The following is an 18739-nucleotide window of genomic DNA, read 5'->3' on the forward strand; positions in this document are numbered from 1 at the left end:
ACCGCCCTCGCGGCCCCTGCCCGGTATTGTCCTCCGCCCCTACCGCGGCGTCCAGCGAGCTGCTGCTCCGGTAGCCTGCGTGTGTGTCGCGCGTGCAACCACGTAAGGAAGGCCGAGTTCGTGGCCGAGCCAAGACACAGCCTTGCTGCGCTAGGTTTAGCCAAGATTGATTTGCGGGACCCGAGTTCCCGGAGCTCCCCTTGTAGGAGTTTTGCCCACACGTTGTAAATTAAGCCTCTTACAATATGGTGAGAGTGGGTGTAAATTCTGGAGACACCAGCTTTGTGCTCGCGTAGTGTAACGCGAGTGCCATTGCCTCTTCATTCTTACCGGCAGCTCCTTGCCATTGAGTAGAAAGGTGCGGAATGCTTTTATGTAGAGCCTTCTGCGTTCGACTTGGGCTGATTCAAGGTAGAGCGTAGTAGTAATTGTGAAAGAACGTGTGTGGGGAAAACAAGCTACAGCGTCATGCTTGGAAGAACAAAGACTGTTTCGTAGGGTGCTGATCTTTTTGGAGAATGATATCGGTGTCGGAACTGTTACCTGGAGGAGGCCACTCTTAGGTCTTTGTTCACTTGTTGGGACACTCATTTCATCCCAGAGGGCTTGCATTTAAGGCATTTCGGAAAGATAAAGGGTGGAAATCTCGGAGATGTTAGCGGCAGAGCCCTTGAGCGCTTCACATGGTCAAGCAGAGAAATGGGAAGAGGTGTGGGCCTGCTTCTTCCTGGTGTTGGGGTAGTGGTGCAAGGGCTGGGCTGGGCTGGGCTTGAAGGCACTTGCCACTTCTGTCTTTGGACATCATAAAGAAACCTAGGGAAGAAAAAGGCCCCTGGTGAGTTGGTTGGGAGTAGAGTAGCCTTGGTGTAGGGATTGCTCATGTATTACTGTTGTTTAGTCTATGAATCTGTCAAGTGGCTTACCATTGTTCAGTACGTTGGTTGGATAACAAGGTAGGGTGACTCTTTAAAAAAAAGTTGAGTTGCTGAGTCATTCGCCCCAGCCCAAGAGGTAATTAGGAACAGCTGGTGCGATACTCTCATCACATGCCTCCACTATAAAAGGCCAGGGAGCACGCTTGCCTCAGAAGGTCGAAGGGGACCAGGCCACAGTTGTCTGTGTTGATACAGGTAATGAGTGAGTGAAGTATAAGAGCATTCTTAGGAAGTGGCTAAGTAGCATTGAGGTGGTGTTTAAACAGAGTAGCCTTGTGACCTGTTGCAGGAGAATGTGAGGCCATAAAATTTGCAGATAGGAGTAACCCAATCAACAGTGTTGTAACAAAAATTTTACCATTTGTACTGTACTTATTGTACTTTTTTTGTGGTTTTGTTACTGAGTATTTTATATGTTTCAGAAAGTGAACTTAATTTGTTCCTTATAAAAATTTATTTATGGAATCATATAAGGGGGTTCCATATCATTTTTCATGGCTCCTGGATTTTCATGCATACATGAGTAGTGTGATACCATCAGGGAGTAGGTAAGAACAATATGGGTGGATTGGCAGGTCTTATAGGACAAATCTAGAAAGAGCTGTTAAGCAACAAATGTATCTGTCTCATTCTCTTGGTATATGTGTCTATATCTTGTGTCATTGCATTTTGCTTAAAAAATGAGTGGGTGAACACACGGAAGGAGTCCTCAAAGCAAGGTTTAGGAATGGAAAGTTTAGTTGGGGGGTGGGGGTGAGTAATCTGGCCCTTACCTTTGACTAGAAGAGTGATTAATCTTTTTTGGTGGTAGTTCATTTAAAACATTTTGTAATAGGAAACATGATCCTTTCATTGTTGTAAGTTTGGAACCAAAGATTAGCAATCATGACTTTTTTAGGTATTAGGGTTTCTAAGGTGGGGTACCAGATGGTTCATCTGAGAAGAAAATATTAAAACTTTGCCCCCCCACCTTTTTAATTTTTTTTGGCAGTGCTGGGGATTGAACCCAGGCCTTGCTTGCAAAGCAAACATTACCAACTGAACTATATTCCTAGCCCTAAAACTTTGGTTTTTAAGAGTTTTACATAAAATAAGAAAGACATTAAGATGAAAGATACAGATTAACAGTAGTGCATGCATATTGTTTAAGATGAGTATATGTTGTTCATTCTTTTTCTCTTGGGGAATATAAAGAATTTAATTCTTTTAACACCTGGAATTTTTTTTTTTAAACTTGTGATTTCTTTTTAAGAGCTATAGTTGTTTAAATTTATTCTTAGTGGTTTAATTAATTCTTATTTCATGTGTGGTTCTATTCTTTTTATATTACTTTGAAGGTTAGATGCTTGCATGTAAATTTCTTATTACATTGGAATTAGGTATGGGAATTTAAAAAAATACATAGTTCTATTCATTACCATCCTATTTTGAATTTGGTTCAGAATAGTGGTTGGTTTGCTTAATGGGTATAATCTGAAGTGTAGTGATAGGTAAGAAGTTACAATGGGAACACTTGAAGATAACATATACATTAGAGTACAATATTTATATAAAAATAATTTTAAAAATTGCTTTGTTCTGTTGATGTTTGAAAGCCTGTTTATTGTTTGTTTTTTGCCAAGCTCTTTTTTGTTTGTTTGTTTGGACAAGCCCACATCCCTTTGATGAGGATTGCTGACTAGTGTTCAGCAAAATCTCTTGGAAAATGGCATTTATTTAGAAAAGTCTACCTTCTAGGAGTGCTGGGAGCCATTAGTATTTATCACTGACTTAAATCTCATATACCATTCACCTCCTATATCCCTGTACTGTGAGACGTGATGCCCAGAAAAACAGTTGCAAAACCCGTTAAGATTACTAGGATTACTTATTACTAGATTATTTATTCTCTTCACTGTGCTAATTTCTTTGAAGACTTACATTTTAGGAATCACCTCCTCCCTTCAGTTTTCTGACTGATGCGCTTAATGGGAAAATTGTTTAAACCCTAAAACCCACATCTCCTGACGGTCCTACAAAATGTTGTGGAGTAGACGATTTATGAGATTTTTTGACTTTAAAAAAATAAGGTAAAATACTGATGTCCAAGGTATGGGTAATTTGAGTGCTATTTGCAAAAATCCAGGCCCCTTGGAGGGAGTAAGACAGGAAGGCAGATAAAATATTAACTTACATCACCATGAAGCCCGGCCTTCTGGCTTACTTAATGCATAGCATTAATAGAACTGAAGTTGTAGTTGATTCATTGTACAGGTGACAGAGAAACCATATACCAAGTGGTTGTAAGTAGGAGATAGGGAGCCACAGACTGCCGAGGAAGGTTGAGTTCTGGCTGTGTTATCCCTTTTGAAGCCAGTTCTACCTGGTGACTAGTGCCTTGTCTCCTCAGTGCGGTTGAAGTGACAGTAGAATCTAGATTGTTGTGAGGATTAAATGTGTTAATAGGGATTAAGTGGTTGGAACAGTGCTAGTTTATTTTAAACATCAATAAATGTTAGTTGTTACTTTCTATTGTCCAGAGTCAGGGAAGTGCTTGGTTACACAGCCACATTTTGTAGCTTCCGCAGCCACTGACCATAAGTGGGTCTGAGGAGCACAGCATGTCATTGCTACTGGAAAAACAATTCAGTGTCCTCTGATGATGAGTTAGTAGCACCAGTTCTCTCACACCTAGTTTCTGAGGGTAGGGAACCCAGGACACAGCTTTTTACTTAAATCTGACAATCTCAGCAGAGTACGCTAGAGCACATTGCTCTGTCAGTACCTGTTAATTGAAATTGGTGGTTTTTTTTTTTTTTTTGGTGTGTGTGTGGGGGTGGGGGTGGGTACTAGGGACTTAACTCAGGGGCACTCAACCACTGAGCCACATCCCCAAGCCCTTCTTTCTATTTTATTTAGAAACAGGGTCTCACTGAGTTGCATAGCACCTCCTTTTGCTAAGGCTGGCTTTGAACTCGTGATCCTCCTGCCTCAGCCTCCTGAGCTGCTGGGATTACAGGTGTGCACCACTGTGCTTAACTTCTGAAATTGGCTTTTGAAGAAATAAAAACACTTGCCACTCTTTGCCTAGTTTCTTCTCTACATTATAGTTGAGGACAATCTGGTTTGTCAGTATTAAGTCACCTGGTCACTCTCTCCCTGCTTATTAATTATAGGGGGCTAAACTCATTTCTCAGGTCTTATTCCTGAGCTCTATCAGGTTTATTTGGAACATTTGGAATGTACATTTATCTGCCAGTTACTTCTTTTGAGTACTGTTTTTTTTTTTTTTTTTAAGATGACATTTCCATGTTAACTTGGAGAAATTATCCATAATATTAATATGAGTAATACAGTGAATATGTTTGTCATGTATCTTGTTATACCTGTTAATAATTCAGAAAGTGAGACCCTGTTTCTAAATAAAATAGAAAGAAGGGCTTGGGGATGTGGCTCAGTGGTTGAGTGCCCCTGAGTTCAATCCCCAGTACCAAAACAACAACAACAACAACAAAGCCAATTTCAAAAGCCAAAATTTTTTAAAAAATTACACTCTATTGAAACAAAAATAGAGTGTTAGTTTTCTGCTAGTGAGGATCTATTTTCTCTCCTGTGTCACACTGAATGTGCCTTTTCTGTATTTGTTTACAAGCTATCCATTGGTTGCTGCTCTGGATGGTCTAACTGGATTAATAATAATTCCATGAGTTTTGAAACTTGGAAGTTTTTAGAAGATTGAAGGAGAGAACATTATGTGTCACAACTCTTAAGTGTATAGTGAGCTGAAACTGTTGGATTTCTGCTTTGTTGTCATCATTTGTGTGATGACTGAGGAAGCAGCTGGTTTGTCTCCTGAGAAAGACAGAAAACTTACTTTGTGACTTGCTTTTACCTGTAATTGACTTAGAATGAATGAGCAATTCAAATTTGAGTTGTTTAGATGTTAACCATTTTATACATTAATACTTTTCTTTTAGTGTCATTACTCCTCCAAAACATATCCTTAGTTTAGAATTGGAGTGAGTTTGGAAAATATTAATATGGTAATAAAAGTCATGCTAATACAGACATAGGGAACAAAGAAGCAGTGGTTGCCAGGACCCTGGATGCTAATGACTGCTGCATGGGCACAGAGGACATGCCATGGAGCTGGCTGGCTGCACATTCCTTTCTGGGCATTGGTACAATGTAGAAAATGTTACCAGAATACAGCTGAAGCTGTGTGCAAATCATATTCTTTTAAAAATGAATCTTTTTTTTTCTTAATGCCATAGGAAACTTGTTCAAAAGAATATGTTTGTAATGATTATTCCCAGTATTTATTTGTTGAAGTGATTTTTACTCTTGTCACCTTTTAGATTGGATAAGTCCTAGTGGACAGCCACATTCCTCTTCCTCATCCCTAGTTAAACTGGAGTTATACTAAAAGATGCTTCATGGAGTGGGGCCATGGTTTTCAACTTCTTTGAAGTCTGAACTTTAGCAATAGCTTACCTCCTAGACTGTAGTTTAAGTAGTAGATTAAAGGAATCTGCCTGCTCTCCCCACTACCTTTTTTCCATTAATCTTTTCTTTTTTTATTGACTTATCTGTCCCTAGGAATCTGTGGGGAAGTGCTTTGGGCCTAAGGAGGTGAAGTCTACAGGGTTCTGTTGAAAAAACGGGGGAGAGCCACCCACCCAACTCCCTAATTACTGATACCTTCATGTACTTAATAATCAATTTATTAGGTTGTAATTTCAGAGTCAGTGGTTTTGGTAAGATCAGTAATTTTATTAGCATATATTTATATTCAAATATTATTTTAAAAATGTAAAGCTGGTTATCAAATTTTGGCCCAGGCTTCTTCATTTCCAAAGTACCTGATATCTTTTTCTTTACTGTGTTTTTCTGAGGAGTGTTCTCAGCCTGGCTCAGGGTTCTTTCCTAGGTAGGAATTGTCACTTAAAATTAGAAGAAGAAAAAAAAGCTGTTGGCTCTTTTAATATGTATATTTTTTTCTCATTAGCAGAAGACTTTTGAAGTAGAAAAGCATTTTGCTCACTTAGTAAGGTCCTTTGCTCACATGCTTGGAGTTCCAGCTGTCATTTAGCAGAGGAAATGGCAGTTGAGGTTGGGTGTTCAGCTCTGTCACCTTTCCCTACTTATTGTCTCTTTGTGGTAAAGGACTGTTGCAAGCTCAGATCAAGCTCTAGGTATACTTTTGGACTTTTGAACGTGTTTTGCCTCAAGGGCACGGCTCTGGCCCTTGGCCCAGTTGGTCTGTTCCAGACCCCAACTCTCTAATACCTGAGGAATGAGGAATGATTCTTTCTTCTTCATTTCTGTATTTGCTGTTCCTCTCCCCAAACTCACACAAAGTCGCATTCGACTTTTGGCACGTGTAGATAGCAGAGTGGGTTATTAATTCATTTCAACATTTGTGGCATTCCTGTTTGTTAGGTATTAGGTTTACACTTACATACTAGAAACTTTTCTAGATATTAGCAGTACGGAACTTTTCAGAAGTGAGGATAATGGACAAGCAAGTCGTTGTTATAGCTTGTGTTATTTGCTGTAAAGCAACATGTAAAATGTGTTGTGGAACCATCAACTTTGAGAAGCCTAAGTTTTGGGAAATCAGGAATGCCTTAGGAATATAAAAATGAATGCATACTTCAATGGAGGAAATGGCTTGCATTGATAACTCTTGAGAAGCTTAGCTGTGAAGAAGAGTACAGAGAAATAGATCTTAGTAGGAGGAGATTGGGGTCAGGAAAGGTGTGTGATTAAAAATTCAGTCAGGGGCTGGAGATGTGGCTCGAGCGGTAGCGCGCTCGCCCGGCATGCGTGCGGCCCGGGTTCGATCCTCAGCACCACATACCAACAAAGATGTTGTGTCCGCCGAGAATTAAAAATAAATATTAAAAAAATTCTTAAAAAAAAAAAAAAAAAAAATTCAGTCAGTAGCTAGGCACAGTGGCACATGCCTGTAATCCTAGTGACTCAGGGGTGGAGGCAGGAGGATTGCAAGATGAGTCTCAACAAATTGGACCATCTCTCAACATTAAAAAGGGTTGGGAACTTAGCTCTGGTAAAGTGCCGCTGGGTTCAATCCCCAGTAATCCCCACCCCCCCAAAAAAAAATTCAGAGGAAAAAGATTGAAGTTGAAGGCAGTGTCCTTGTTTTGTCCTTGGCTAGTTCCTTTTAGAATTGCAGGATGACTGCCACAAATTCACGACTCAAGGAAATATATCTAAGTTTTCTGGGAGGAGAGAGACTGTTTTTTGTTTTTTCTACTTCTTCTTTCCCCCAGAATGTCTGTTCACTGTATAGTGAAAGAATATATTTCTTTCAGTACTCTAAACAGTTCTAAAGTTCTCTGCTATTCCCTAATACTCTGAGGGAAAGGAGAACTGGTAATGAAACCTTGTAGCTCCAGAGTGTGTCTGTGCCCAGAGGACTGCTGTCTCTTAATCTGGGGGGGCAGGGTGGGCTAGGGTGGTCATCACACCGGGGACATCTGCAGCTCTCACTGAGGTAGCCTAGTTCAAGCAGAAGGTTCCTTGGCCAGACAGGCCAGGACTCTTTAGAACCCAGATCTTTGAATCAAAGATACAAACAGGTGTACTTCCCTCCTTTATTCCTCTCCTGGAAGGAAAGTTGTCTTCGGCTGAACTCACTCCACATTCTTTTCAGGTATCAAAAATAATGCCACCTCAAGTTTATGTAGTGTTCTTGTAACACTCCTGTACTTGGATTCGAAACTCAAGGAGTTTTAAATTTGTGATTCATGTGACTCACTTATTACTCTGGTCTAACTGCTGCTTTGTTTAATTAAAATTTGTTACTTAAAATTCTTTTTATTCTTAATCTTTCCTATTTTTGGAGTCAAGTTCATTATGAGTTGGTGTGTAAGAAATGAGTGGAAATTTGGAGAGTGCTTTTTTTTTTTCAAGTATCTTTTGTACTGTGTGTATCCACTCTTAGACCTGCAGAGGTCATTCTGACCTTGAACTAGTTTTAGGGCTCTCACCTCTTCTAGGCAGTTGGAAGTATTTTGGATCATAGCTGCAATTCTTACAGATTGGAAATGACATGACGTACGAAGAGTCTTTAATTAAATTTTGAATGTAGAACACAGACACTTAATACTCCGTATTGAGAGTGATTTTTGGTAAATAACTCCTAACATTCTTTCCTTCTTGAGTTTTCCATGTGTAGTATAGTTACAGACTTTGAATGAAGTTCAGCATAGTTTAGTTTCAGAGTTCCTTAAATGATAGGAGGTTGGCTATGTAATCCAACAAGTGTTAATTACAAGTTAATTTGCTAACTATTGAGTAATAATGGAAAAGTTGCTGTTCTGTGAAAACCAATTTAAGACATTTCCCTACTCCTTGTTCTTCTATCCCTCCTCAGTTTTATCTGCCCCTCCCCCACTGGCTGCTTGAGTCTGTAACAGGAGTTGAAGTGTAATATTTGGACCTCCTCAGTCTTTAAGTTACTGACCCTCTCAGGGCCTCTTATCCTTATCTGTTCTTTATCTGTAACAGAAACAGGCCATCCTAGATGAATGTGCTCTTTGGTTAGAAATTGTTTAGCTCTGTGATATTAGTGATTATTTTAGGCATGATTGTATCATACTTTTTTTTTTTTTTTTAACCTTGTTGAGCTCCTTATTAGGTGTTCTAAATTTTTATTGTTAAAGGACCGGGAAACCTCATGTTGGGTTTTTTTTTTGCATTTGGAATAATTCTTGGGTTTGTAGAATTATGTGTAGTTTTCTCCATCATGTGCATAATAATAGCAGCAATAATGCAATAATGATGAAATATTAGTGGTGTTGTACCATGCGCCTTACTGTTAAATGCACTAATCAATCAGTCTGTAAAGTGTGGGGGGTGTTTTCCTGCTGGGGGAACCTGAGGCCATGACGTTGGGTAACTGATAGAAGACCCTATACTTGGTAGAATATGAATAGAACCTTAATTTTATCCCAGTACTGGTGGTGTTAACCTAAAACTTGATGTTTCCCTTTTTCTTTCATAATTCTATGTGTTTGTTTGACTCTACACTTTCCAAGGGCTTTGGGAGATAAGGAGAGCAGGAACTGCCTGCTTAAGCCACCTATTCCTTTCACAGATGCACATGTGCCCTTGTTCACACGGCTGCACCTGACTTAGGAGTCCTTTCCCCAGTCTTCCTGGAGCGGGATTTTTCTTCAGATCAAGCCATGTTTGTATTTTAGGTTCTTATAGAGTTTAATTCAGTCTTTGGTAATTAGTGTGAAGATATCAGTGGAGACTGCTGAGTTTTAGAGTTGCCTCTGAGTTTTACACATGGTTTCAAACCAGTGTTCTCTCATGACTGACTGGAGAACATATCCATTATAAAGGCGGAAAAATAACTGGCATTCTTTGGGAGGCTTCAAGAGACAATTGTAATAAATGCAAACTGCATTTTTAACCAAGGCACATAATTTGTGTGTTTGTAGTTATTGTTTATTGTAACATTTGTAAAGTATTATGAAATTATGGTGAGAATTTGAGTGTAGAAATAAACAGAAAGATTACCTAAATGTAACCATTGTTCATATTTTGATATCCTAACAAGGCAGTTGTGTTGGGGTGGCAGCTAATATTTCTGGTCCTGTTAAATTTGAGATGGCATTTAGACATACCTGGAATAACCCGAGTGTACATTTGGGTACATGAATATGAAGTTTAAGAGAAAAGTCAGGAGTAGACCACACGTAAACACAGGACCGTCTATGCTGTGGGTCTGCACGAGTTCACCTAGGGAGTGTAGACCAAGAGGAGGAGACTGAGGACTAAGCACAGGGCTCTCCAGCTTCTAGAGGTTTGGAAGGGAAGATTCCCCCAAAGAAAATTGAGAGCAGCTGCCCGTGAGGTAGGTGAGAAATCAGAGCATTGGCTTATCCTGGAAGCCATGTGAAGAAAATAGGTTTCAGGGAGGAAATGATCAAAGTGTTGAGTACCACTGAGATACGCTGTGAAGAGAAGACTCAGAATTTGCCATTAGGTGATGTGGAGGCCCTGGAGCTTCATGAAGTGGGTTCTGTGGAGTGGAGGGAAGGTCTCAGTTTAATGGACTCTTTTAATGAAATTGAAAAGAGAAGGAAGTGAGGGGACAGTCCTTTGCGGGGGAGGGGGATTCTGTACAGAAGAACAGAGATGGATGGGTGGGGAGGAGTGTTGCATTTTAAGAGAGGAACTATTTGAGTTTGTTCTGTTTGATGGTGGCATTGCTGAGTTTTTACTCTTTTTTTTCTTGGTGAGACTTTGCTGAAGTTTGTCAGATTTATTAGTTTTCTCAAAGAATACGGTCTTGATTTAATTTATCTGTTCTACTAAAAAGCAAATGCAAAATTTTAGTATGTGCATGGTTTTCTCGGTGAGAATTCAGTAGATTTCATCAGATTCTGGAAGGCAGAGAATAGTGCTGTAGCATTTGGCAATTCAGCAGATCATTGCTCTAGGAGATACCTTTATATTTTTTAAAGAATCTGTTTGCATTGTGTTCACTAATATTAAATATTAAGCAGTATATGCATAATAATTATTCCCAAAAGAGAATAATTTTTTGGAGGGGTTACCAGGGATTAAACTCAGGGGCACTGGACCACTGAGCCCTGTCCCCATCCCTATTTTGTATTTTATTTAGAGACAGGGTCTCACTGAGTTGCTTAGGACCTTGCTGAATTGCTGAGGCTGGCTTTGAACTTACATTATTCTTCCTATCTCAGCCTCCCCAGCCACTGGGATTACAGTTGTGCGCCATCATACCTGGCGAGAAGAAAGCTTTTTATCTATTTATTTATTTTTGTAGATGGACACAGTACCTTTATTTTATTTATTTTTATATTGTGCTGAGGATTGAACCCAGGGCCTTACAGTGTGCCTGGCAAGCGCTGTACTACTGAGCCACAACCCCAGCCCGAGAAGAAATCTTAATGTGTACTTTGAAATCTTGCCATCTCCTGTGTTTGTCAAAATCTAATGTTGTAGTAGTTGAAGGTTGATTTTCTCTTTCAAATGTCTTTTTTTATATGAAGAATCATTTAAAAATTGGAATAAGACTCATAACCAAGTTATCAAATATTTAGATCTAACCAAATTTTACTACTCTTTTGTTTAGTATTAGTATTTAGCACATTTAAATTTGTGTTTTTACTCAATATAGTATGTTCTTGGTTTTTCAAAAAAAAGTGCAGAGAGCAGTCTCGTCTGCTGCACCTGCCCTGCCCCTAGTTCTCATATATGCAGTGTTTACTCATTTCTGCTATTTGAATTTCTTGGTGGTTACCTCTGTTTCTCTCAGATGTTCATGTCTCAGTTTGTTTATTAACCTAAGACTTCATCTGTTGATTTCCTGTTACGATGAATGATGATTTTATTTACTTCTACCATACTCTTTTTTTTTTTTAAAGAGAGAGGGAGAGAGAGGGAGAGAGAGGGAGAGAGAGAGAAATAATTTTAATATTTATTTTTTAGTATTTGGCGGACACAACATCTTTGTTTGTATGTGGTGCTGAGGATCGAACCTGTGCCGCACGCATGCCAGGCGAGTGCGCTAACGCTTGAGCCACATCCCCAGCCCAACTTCTGCCATACTCTTGCCTGTATTTATGATTATATGTATTAATTTTCTTTTTATCCTTGGTCACATCTCCAACTCTAAACGTGGTTTTGTTTTATTTTGATCTCATTAATAAAAGGCATTATCTTTTGTCTCTGCACATCATAAGTAATGTAGAAATACTACTTTCCTTTCTCTAGTTCCATGTCCTAGCTTGTCACTTTTATTTTGTCATGGTTGATAATATTTACACTCTGTCCTATAATGGTAATTAAGCATTCCATCATTTTTCTTTGAAAACCAATTAACAGTGTTTGTCATTATACCTGTGTCAGTGTTGGGTGCAGAGCTAAGTACTGTTCATATATTGCTGTCTGCAATTTCATTGTCACCCGGTTCCACATCAGATTCAAGTAATGGCTAATGATTATTGACCACCTGTTGTACATCAGATACTCTACTAAGAATAGCATAGCATTTCATTGGATCCTCCCAAGAAAAATTACTGTTCTTGTTCCTGGTTTGCCAGGAGAAAAGAAAAGAAAAAATTATCACAGATACAGGTAACTTGTTTAACTGGCAGGGGTATCACAAAATGACAAAGTGCACTTTCATGCTGTCCACCTCCAGTGGTCCCTAGAGCAGCTAGCTGTTACTTGGTGAGTTGCTGACAGAGTCTTTAAGGCCTTACCTGTGCTCCTTGATAATAGCCCTCCAACCTTCTCGTGTTCAGCCCCTGATGATGGAGTCCTGTGATGTCTGAGGTGTGAGAACTAGGACAGTGATAATAGGCATACCTTAGAGAAGGCCAAGTGTGTTGGAACTCACTCTTTAGGGGGATTTTTGAAAATTTCATTCTTTGCTTTTCTTTTTTCTCCCTTCTGAGTTTCTTGTGGGATCCTTAAGTTAACTGGGATAGTAACTGTTGAACCTCCCTCTCTACCCATTAGTTATTCATCTTAGGAAACCTATAGTCGCATTACATTAATGATGAAATATCAAACACTTTCCTTAAAGACAGATGGCAAGGACCCACTCTCGCCACTCAGTTTTTGGTCATTGTAATAAGGTAAGAAAACAAAATGAGGCATGTAGATGGGAAAGAAGTAAACTCTGTATTTGCAGGTGACATGATTGTTCATGTACATAGACAATCCTAAGTTTACAATGCAGTTGTCAGAACAGTGAATTAAGATTGCAGAGTACATGGTAATATTTAAAAATTAATTTTTTTTGTTTATATAGGAGCAGCAAAAACTAGAAAGTGAAGTTTAAAAACCCAAGTCTATTTACATTGCTACAAAAAAACCTCATTAAATACTCAGGGATAAATTAAATAAAAGATGCACAAACCTTTGCTAAAACATCATGATAATGTTGAGAAACATGAAGACCCAGTTAAATGGAGAAAGGTGCCATATTCATATACCAGAGGACTCAATTTAACTCTTGGTTCTGCCCAGATACATAGTTTCAATTGCAACCCTAATCAAAATTCTACTAGTTCTTCTAACTCAATAAGAACTAAAAAGCTTACAAGAATTAAGTAGACATTTCCCAAAAGAAGATATAAAAATGTCCAATAAGCCCATAAAAAGATGCTCTATATCATGAGTCATCAGGAAGTGCAAGTCAAAACCTCAGTGAAATACCACTGTACATTTATTAGGAGAGCTAAGATTAAAAAGATGACATTGCCCAGGGTTAATGAGAATGTAGAGCAACTAGAATTGTTACATGCTCTAGTAGCAATGTAAAATGACATAATCACTTTTGGGAAGACTATTCAGCAATTTCTAGGAAGTTAAATATACACCTACCATATATGACTCAGCTCTTCTAATCCTAGGTATTTATTTACCCAAGGAAAATAAGTATATTTCCATACAGATGTTCATTGAAGCTTTATTGGACTAACCCCCATACTGAGAACAGGGTAGTTGTCCAACTTTAGTACAATAGTTTATCAACTGTTAAATGGGCAGATTGCAGCATACTATATAGTGTGGATTGTTATTAAGCAATAAAAAGGAACAAACATCTGATACCCACAACATGAATAAATATTGAAATCACTCAGTTGAGTGAAAGAAACCGCAAACAAGAGTATATAATGTGATCCCATTTACATAAAAATAAAAGAAAATGCACATTAATCTATAGTGGCTTAAAGCAATCATTGGTTACTTGAAGTCAGGGGCATAGGGAAGGAGAGATCTTAAAGGGACGTGTAGAATTTTGAGAGTGATGGAAATTTTTGTATATTGACAGTGATGATGGTGGTTTCATGTGCATATACAATTGTTAAAACTTATTGAATTATGTGATTTAAATAGATTAAGTTCATTCTATGTAAATTATACATGAAAGTTGACATGTATAATTAAAAATAATGGCTGCAAATGCATAATAAAAGTGTGTATTCAATAAATAAGTTTTATTATATGAACCAGTTCTGGTTGCTAGTTCATGTTTTCATACCAGAGAGATATAACAGTCCTTTTAAAAATTAAGTGGTTGCCAGGTGTGTTAAGTAAATAAAAGACTTTATTATTTCCTAAGTTCTTTGTAGTAAGAAGGTACCGTGGACCTTTTAGTCTTGTTTTGGATCTGCAGCTTGGATTTTCTGTTTTTTTCCACTTCTTTTTTCCTGAATTCTTTTCCAGTTTCTCTAAACTTATGAGCCAGAATTATCTAAGTTGGATTTGTTAATTTCTGAAGTGAAAAATCTTTTTTTCCTGATGTTTGAGTAGGTGACTATGTAAAAACGACTTCATCAAACTTCTTTAACAGTACAAATTCCTCCCCCTAAGTTTAACCTTCATTTCAAAATTTAGATATGGAGTTAGTTAGTTAGATCTAGTAAATGTAATAAAAGGTTCATGGCTTAATTGTATAATTTTTAATGTTAGGAAGGTAAATGGAAAAACTCTCAACTTGGTCTGTATGGGAATCATAGAGTCCACATGGTACTGTTGGGTCTTTGCCATCCCCTAGAAAAACTGGAGATAAGGTTCGCCTCATTTCAGAACACTCAATATGGGAAATAGTGGGTATATTGCAACAGCAAGTGATTTGGAGAATTTTGGAGCTTAGGTGAGAGCCAAGAAAGATGTTGTGGAAAGATGTGGTGGTCAGGGAAAATGCCTGGGTTCTGAGCCATCTAAGACTGCCCTGAAATTGAGTGAGGCAGGAGTAATTGACAGGTGATGAAGCTGATGCTAGGCAGGGGAAGGCAGGTTTGATAGGTCCACCCAGCAGTATAGATCCAGCACATGACTGTTATAGAAAAGCCCAGCAAATACCCCTGTGTGCTTTCTTCAATGTCAGATGTTCACCATTTATGGCCAGATACACACACATAGACCCTTGACTAGCACGATTATATAATTTTTTTTATTAATTGAATATTATGCTTAAATTAAAATTGATCAGAAAGATGTTTCTGTGTGAAGACTTACCACAGACATGCCTTTGTGAAGTCACTGCCTTTGTAAGTGGTTATGCAGATCATTCCTCTTCCACCCAGAGGTGGCATTCTGCTTGATGTTAGGTTATTTATCATACCCCTCCATGTTGAGAATTAAAACAACATGGTCCTTTGATACTTCAGGTGAATAAAATTCTAGCTCTTTTGTAATCCTGGAACTTTATCCTCAGACAGAGTTATCTTCTAAACTTCTAGTGTATGAAGTGTTGTTGACCTGGATCCATAATCTCACATTTACCACAGCATTTTATTTTCTATAACATGATTAAGATATGGTAAAGTCATAGCATTTTCTTTTATTTTATGTATTATTTTGAAAGCAGAAATACCAAATGGTAACTGTATTAAAACTTAACTTGGCTTGTAAATGGTAACTGTATTAAAACTTAACTTGGCTTGTAAATAGTAACTGTATTAAAACTTAACTTGGCAGAAGTTGTTGCAAGTTGAGGTACAGGAAGCTTCAAATTGCTTATTCATCCTTTATCAGCATTAGCCAGTGACTCAGCATTTTGCTAAGGTCAGTAAACCTTATTTTGACTTAAAATAATAGTATGTATTTCCAAGAATATACGAAAATTCAGATGTAATATGGGACTCTAAATTTGTTTTTAATAATAATAAAAGTTTAGATGTGAAAGGCTCGAGTGTTATATTTTACTTTTCAGGTATGAAAAATGCTAGTCTGATTGAAGTTGGAAGAAGTGAGGGCTGTGGATATAGCTCAGTTTTGCCTTGCACGCACAAAGCCCTGGGTTCAATCCCCAGCACCACAAAAAATACGTGAATAAGAGAAGTTGGAAGGAGTTGTGCTATTATTTGGTACAGTCAGTATATAGTTGAATTATTGGGGAAAAATGGATTACTGACCCCTTAGCTTTCAAAATTAGAAAGATTTAGTTTCCAGAGCGCCTTTATGTAGTGCCCACTGCTGCTGAGAGCAGTGAGCAAGGCGTCTTCATTCATGCAGGTCATTTGTATTGGCTGAGTTTATAGCTGCAACCCGTGCTTTTCTTTGTCCAGTCGTCTGCAGGTATGTTTGTAGCTCCCAGAGTACTGAGCCTGGCTCTGTTTGCCTTTCGTGGTTCTGGAAAAGCCATCTAAGAACTTTGTGCGTGCTTGGCTCAGTGACATTCCATTTATTTTGGAACAGCTGACTGGACTGTGTTTGGAAGGTGATCTAGATAATCTGACTTTTGGATTTGTATTAAAGATGCCAAGTAACTCATTCAGAAGCAAGTACTGGTATTGGACCAGGTACTTTGTTACATGCTTGGGGTCTGGCAGAGAACAGTCAGACAAGATTTGTGACATTTAAGCTGAGACCTAAAAGGTGAGGAGTCAGGCAGCTGAAGTTCATTCAGCAGGCATTTGTGCAGGTCCTGAGATTAGTTGGAGCTTGGAGCCAGTGTGGCAGGAAGGCAGGAACAGTGGGCCTGGAGGTGACAGCACTTGAGATGAGGCTGGATTAATAGATGGAAAACCTGACACGGAGGTCTGAAGCACATGTTAAGGGTTTTGAAGTGCTTTTAACAAATTTTGAAGATGCTTTAAGGGGGGGGGGTTTGTGGGAGGGAAGAAATAACTCTGATAGGGAGAAAGTGAATTGGAGGGGACCTAGCGGGTGTAAGGCTTTCGTTAATGTCATCATGATAAACATCAGCTCATATTTATTATTTGCTTGCCGCGGGCCAGGCATTGTGCTAAACTGTTTTCTTCATCACCTCATGGAAATGTCACCCCCATCCCAGTGAGGTGGTATTATCATCCCTGTTTTAAAGGTGAGGGAACTAGGACACAACAAGATGGAGCAATTTAGCTAAGGCCATTTAGCTAGTAAGTGGCAGAATTGGAATTTGAACTCATAAAATTCCAAGCTCTAAGCTGTTAGCCACTGGGCCTGTGTTTCAGTACGTGGAGTGATGTTCCATTAGTGGGTCTTGAAATTGAGTAGATCATACGGTGACTTTTTTTTTTTGTTCCCATAGAGTAGAAAATAACACAGAGTACTTTGTGTGTGGCGAGGATAAAATATTGATATGTGAAACTTTTGTTTTATTTTTATATGACCTTATTTGTACATGCATGACCTTATGTACCATTGCCAAAAGTTAAGCAGCACTGTCCAGGCAAGAGCTGATGATGGCTTAGGTTAGAATGGGCAGTGCCGAGGGGAAGAAATGGACCTCAGTGTTAAAAGGCAGAGGCAGCAGGACTTGGTGAGCATTTAGATCGCGAGCCTGACAGAGGGAGGTGTCAGGAGTGAGTCCCATGTTTCTGGTGTGAGCAGCATCTATCCTGGTATGTGCTGCACTCAGTCCACTTAAAGAAAGATGGCCCCTTCTTAGAGCGGGCGTTGATACCCTGTCTGAGGGCAGCCAGACTGTAAGTGGGCTGTGAACCCGTGGGGTGATCTCTTAGAAAATCTGCCTGAGCTGGGCATGATTCTGCTGGAGTCTAGGTAAATAGTGAGCCAGCTGGTGGCAGGATGGGGAGTTGGGGGCCACAGGTGCACAGGGGCTGTGCAAATGGCAGCTCAAGAAAGAAGGCATGGGAATTGCTTTTGCTGGAGTCACCTTGAAGTGGTGGTGACTCTGGAGTCATCCAGAGAACCTTTAGGTTCTGGGTTCCAAGGCTCAGAGTTTTCTCTTTCTAAAGCTCAGGTCTAGTTTATTTTGTTTCTGCCTTTCTGTGGGCTGGTTTCCTTATTCTCAAGCATAATCTTGTAGAAGTATCCAGCTCCCCATATGGCTGCATTTAGCAAATACTAACAGGAAATAGAAGAGTGAAGTAGGTAAAAATGCTTGGTGTGAATTCCCTTTCTCCTACTGGTCTTTTGATATTGGCCAAGATATTCTTATTCTTCTGTAAAATTGGGGTAGAAAAGTGTTATGTGGGGTAGTTGTGAGGAGTCAGCGAGATAAACAACATCTGGTATTTAGCTCAGGGCTGGGTGCAGAATTAGAGCATTAATAGTTGGTAGGACAAACTGGAGAGATATAAACATTTTTATGAAAAACAAAAAAATGGGAAGAAGCCAACATAGAGGAAGAGATTGGGTATGTCTGGGAAAAGGTATATAGGATTAGATCTCAGAGAAGCAAATGTGGTAAGGGGTTAGGAGAAGACATTCATGATAGTCTTCAACAGAAGGAGGAACTAGGTGGAGGTGGTGGGAGAGGTATTCTGAGTTTGGATTCCAGTTGTGGTAGTGCACTGAAAGAGAGACTGATAGAGGAATGGGATGGCAAGTTGGAAAGCTGTTATGGAGAACGGAGATGGGGACATGCAAAGTAAGTGAACAGGACCGAGATTGAACACCCTTAATTCATAGTGACCCCGGTCTGTCTGATTTTACAGGTTTTCCTTGCTGTGCTGTGTGTGATAAACTATAAACATAAGATAGGATACCTTTAAAAGTCTACAAACAAACCAAGTGGCAGAAGAGAATAAGAAAGCTGGGAACTTGGGTGCAAGGACCTAGTAGGGTAGTAGTCAGCTGAATCCAACTGGCCTGGAGAGGCCTGTGTGTGCTGGGCAAGGAGGAGGACAGTGGCCCTTGTATCACCCACGAGAGGACACATCATTTCCTTGAGTGATGGTTCCTCCTTACTATTCCTAACACTAATTCCTTGTGTTGATAACTGAAGTATGAAGAACAGTTACTAAAAGGAACTTTTACTCTTTACTAAGGGCAGAACCCAACAGTTGAATCAGTTCTCCTGTTTAATTTTGAAGTTACCAAAGATTTCA

General features: G+C 39.1%; 1 protein-coding gene across 4 annotated transcripts in view; it reads left to right on the forward strand.

The window, feature by feature from the left end:
• Nucleotides 1-79: 79 nt before the first annotated feature.
• Bach1 (BTB domain and CNC homolog 1) overlaps nt 80-18739 on the forward strand; it is a 42589-nt gene continuing 23929 nt past the window's right edge. Inside the window, exon 1 of one of the 4 annotated variants that reach the window (XM_048803552.1) lies at nt 80-248. The gene's annotated coding sequence lies outside the window, so the exon portion shown is untranslated. Of the gene's footprint in view, nt 249-898; nt 1131-18739 lie in introns of those variants that run through there. The other 3 variants (XM_015478688.2, XM_048803553.1, XM_015478687.2) reach the window with 3 other exon arrangements.

The sequence above is a fragment of the Marmota marmota genome, unplaced genomic scaffold (genome assembly GCF_001458135.2).
Source record: "Marmota marmota marmota unplaced genomic scaffold, marMar, whole genome shotgun sequence".
Classification (NCBI taxonomy): domain Eukaryota; kingdom Metazoa; phylum Chordata; class Mammalia; order Rodentia; family Sciuridae; genus Marmota; species Marmota marmota.